Here is a 4,663-nt window from a genome sequence, read left to right as displayed (position 1 = left end):
CGAATGGAAAAATACTGAGTACCGTAAGAGGGATTTCCTCAGTCGGTGTGGTAGTGACAATGTGGGGATCTGCGGCATCTAATAAGACCTTATCACCAACCTTAAGTTGATTTGGAGAGGTATCGAACTCCTTCTGGCATAATTTTGGTTTATCGTGTGTTTTTGGTTTATGTGCTCGCCATTCGTCTAGCTCCTCTATCCGTAGCCTTCGTTCTTCATGAATGTGTCATCTATCATTGTTGGAACATAGCTCATGAACTTTTTTGAAACTCAACTTCTGCAAAGTAGGTTGTGTCATATTGTCAATTTTAGTAGACTGGTGTGGACCATTACCTTCAATGTTCGATGTGATGCCAGAATTACGAGCTTGAAGGGTGATCATTTCGTCTCCCACACGAAGTGTAAGCTCACCTGTGCCAACATCAATAATTGTTTTAGTAGTTGCTAAAAAGGGCCTCCCTAAAATAAAAAAGGGTGTTATTATCCTCTTCTATGTCTAGAACAATAAAGTCAACGGGAAATATGAACTTATCTACTTTCACTAGTACATCTTCAATAATACCCCTAGGAAATATTTTAGTTTTGTCTGCCAATTGAATGCTCATCCTAGTTTGTTTAGGTTTCCCAAGACCTAGTTGCTTAAACATTTTGTAAGGTATGACGTTAATACTGGCCCCTAAATTGGCTAGTGCATGATTTATATCTAAACTACCAATTAAGCAAGGAATTGTAAAAATCCCTGGATCTTTCAATATGTGGGGTAGCTTATTCTGTAGAATAGCTGAGCAGACTGCGTTTAGCTCTACATGCGACACTTTGTCCAACTTTCGCTTATTTACAAAAGGCTCTTTAAAAATTTCATTGCATTTGGCATCTGCGATAGAGCTTCAATAAACGGTAAGTTAATATGTAATTTTTTTAAAAGTTTAAGGAATTTAATGAATTGTTCGTCTGAGCGGTCTTTCCTTGTCGCGTTAGGGTATGGGACACGAGGTTTATATTCTTCATTCACCATTTTGTTATGACTTACCTCACTTTTACCTTTGCTCACCACAGTTTCTTGCATCAATTCTGGCTCAGGCGTAATGAATCCTTCCTTATCTGGAGTAGCAATTGCGTTGAGGTGTTCCCTTGGGTTAGGTTCAGTATTACTTGGTAAGCTACCTTGTGGTCATTTGGAGATTAGTTTGGATAGCTGGCCTATCTGAGTTTCGAGTCATTGGATCGATGCTTATTGATTTTTAAGTGCTATCTCAGTGTTCTAAATACGGGTTTCTGACACTGATATGAACTTTGAGAGCATCTCTTCAAGTTTTGGCTTCTTTTCCTGTTGGTAAGGTGGTTGTTGCTAGCCCGGAGGATGTTGTGATCTTTGATTTCCTTGATCGCCCCATGAGAAATTGGGATGGTTCCTCCAACCTGCATTGTAAGTGTTACTAAATGGATTGTTTTGAGGTTGAGGATTTTTACCCATGTAGTTTAATTGCTCATTATCCATGTTGTGGCCATAAGGTTGGTATTCCGAATGGTTTGTTCCACCGCTACTTGCTTCGCACTGTATTGCTGGGTGAACCTGTGAAGAATTAAGAAAACCATCCATCTTTTTATTTAAGAGTTCTACCTGATTAGATAGCATAGTGACCGGATCGACGTTATAAATGCCGGCTGTTTTTGTTGGCTTTGTCCTTATGACTTGCCACTGATAGTTATTCAGTGACATATCTTCTATAAACTCATAGGCATCTTCTGGTGTTTTATTATTGATGGTTCCGCCCGCTGCTGCGTCAACCATTTGCCGAGTCGAAGGATTCAGACCATTGTGAAATGTTTGTACTTGGAGCCAAAGTGGTAACCCATGGTAAGGGCACCTTCTCAGAAGGTCCTTGTATCTCTCCTATGCATCGGAAAGTGTTTCTAAATCCATCTGTACAAAAGAAGAGATATCATTATGTAATTTAGCCGTTTTAGCCGGTGAAAAATATTTTAGTAAAAATTTTTCAGTCATTTGTTCCCAAGTAGTAATTGACCCTCGTGGTAATGAGTTCAACCACTGTTTATCTTTGTTCCTCAATGAAAAAGGGAATAACCAAAGACGAATGGCATTATCAGAAATGCCATTGATTTTTAATGTATTGCAAAATTCCAGAAAGTTTGCTAAGTGAGCGTTGGGATCTTCATCCTGCAAACCATCAAACTGAACAAATTGCTGTATCATCTGAATAGTGTTAGGTTTTAATTCAAAAGTATTTGCAGCTACAGTAGGTCTAACTATGCTAGATTTAGTTCCTGATAAAGAAGGTTTAGCATAATCTTACATAGTGCGTGGAGCAGGATTTTCATTAGCCGCAATTGCAGAAGGTAGCTGATTGCATTGGTTTTCAGCCATCTCTTAGGTTGGGGTTGAGTATCGTCTTCTTGCTCGTTCCCCGTGTATTTTAAGCTTCGCCTTATTTCTCTTTGGTTTCTACGAACTGTGCAATCGATTTCTTCGTCAAAAAGTAATGGTCCCGACAGGTTTCTTCTAGTCGTAAACTATGAAAACTTGCCAAGAGAAAGAAATAGTAGGTTAATAAACAATAATAATAAAATTAAATTAAATTGCAAGAAAAATAAATGGCTAAAGTAATAAAAATTGAGCGTTCCTAATATCTTAGTTCTCCGGCAACGGTGCCAAAAACTTGATCGCGTGATTTCGTGATAGGTTTTAAATATTTATAATTACTCGTTCTTGTACTAACTATTATCGCGATGTAGGCAAGTGTACCTATCGAACAGTAGTATAGTTTTAGCAAGACCGGATTGTCGAACCCAAAGGAACTAAAAGTACTAGTAACGACTGTCTTTCTATTATCTAGCCTAAGAATAAAGAGATTTTGTTTTAATTAACTAATTATCTAAACTAAGAACGCACAGAGAAAAGAATTGGGGAATTGCTTTTGGTTGAGACAATTCCTAAGGAAAAATCCACCTAGACATTACTTGTTATTCTGGCTCCGAATCGGACGATTTATTCATTCAACTTGTTCCGTAGAGATCCCTAAGTTATGTTATTATCCCTATTCAAGACTAATAACGTCTAATCCCTAGATTGAATAATCGAGACTTTTCTCTAATTAACACTCTAAGGTTGCATTAACTCGATCTATGGATCCCCTTATTAGTTTCACCCTAATCCGGTAAACTCTTGTCACCCTATTTCTAGGCACGCAATCAACTCCACTTAATTATGAAAAATGTACTCTTAGACAAGGTCTATTCCTCCTCTTATAAAAGCATGTCTTGAATCAGTATCCTAGGATATCAAAACAAGAACTAAGAACACAAAATTAAGAACAAGTTAAATATTTATCACACGATTCAGAAAATAATAACAAGATTCGTCTTAGGTTTCATTCCCCTTAGGTATTTAGGGGTTTTAGTTCATAACTAAATAAGAAAACATCTCAGAAGAATAAAGAATACAAAACATAAAGAAAACCCAAAACTCTTGAAGGGAAATTGAGGAGAGATCTTCAGTCTTGATGAAGAATCCGGTTTCTGAGATGGATCAATCGACTTCCTTGGAGTAATTCCTTACCCCCTATTCTCCGTCCCCCTTTTCTTCCTCCTTTAGGGTGTATTTATAGGCTTTGGAATGCCTATGAGCCTTCAAAAGTGGTCTTTTCCGAATTGGACTCAACTTGGGCTCGGCAGGGACACGCTAGTGTGATGCGCCCGTGTGCGATTACTTCAGGCCGTGCTCGAGCCTGCCAAATTGACACGGCTGTGTGGTCTGCCCATGTGAATTATGCTTCGATTCTGCCAATTTGACACGACCGTGTGGCTGCCCGTATGAGGAAGTCCTGGTTGTGTTGAGTTCGTACTTTGGCCCATTTTTTCTGTTTTTGGCCCGTTTCTCGTTCCTTTCGCTCTCCTATGCTCTCCTAAGTATAAAACATGAAATTAAAGCATTTGGAGCATCGAATTCACCAATTCTAATGAGAAATCATCCATAAAATGCATTAAACATGGGGTAAAAATATGTATAATTTACGGTTTATCAACACTGGGTGTCAATTATTACTTCGAATTATTCAATGAGGCACTAGGTTCAATATTGTTGTGTTTTGGTTGGATCCGTGTATCCGCCAAAGTCCGAGTCTTATTAATAGGGGTAATTAAATGAAATAACATTATGATTGATATTGGATGGTATTATATGTAAATTGAAATGAGATAGTGAATTGAAATATGCATATGAAATGCATGAATTGTGAGTTCATAAAATGGTTAGTGATATAGTGAGATGATATGTGTATACCATTAAGAAATGCTATTGAATAACAATTATGAGATTGAAGTAGTAAGAGATGAGTATTGAAAATGTTATAAATAACTGTTTATGAAATTGATTATTAGTTGAATGATTTTCATTATGTGAATTTAAATATATATAGATATAATAAATTCTTATTTATTAAGTATTCGGATTATAGAAATACCACTGAGTTTATACTCTGTGTACGGTTTGTTTCCTTGTGCAGGTTAGGGTAAAGCCAAATCGTTGAATCAGTACCAAAGTTGATCCCGAACTCAAAGTGGTGAAGTATGTTTCTTTTCGATAATGGCATGTACCTAGGATGATGTGTTTGTCATTTTGGGAAATGTTTGTAAATGATGTTGT

General features: G+C 37.2%; 1 non-coding gene across 1 annotated transcript; it reads left to right on the top strand.

The window, feature by feature from the left end:
* The first annotated feature begins 1,850 nt into the window (after nt 1–1,850).
* LOC121227770 (small nucleolar RNA R71) lies at nt 1,851–1,956 on the top strand. The gene has a single exon (XR_005925293.1). It is a non-coding gene; the product is annotated as a small nucleolar RNA R71 (small nucleolar RNA).
* Nucleotides 1,957–4,663: the final 2,707 nt, after the last annotated feature.

Source organism: Gossypium hirsutum, chromosome A03 (assembly GCF_007990345.1).
Source record: "Gossypium hirsutum isolate 1008001.06 chromosome A03, Gossypium_hirsutum_v2.1, whole genome shotgun sequence".
Classification (NCBI taxonomy): Eukaryota; Viridiplantae; Streptophyta; class Magnoliopsida; order Malvales; family Malvaceae; genus Gossypium; species Gossypium hirsutum.
This window is presented reverse-complemented; position numbering and strand designations above follow the sequence as displayed.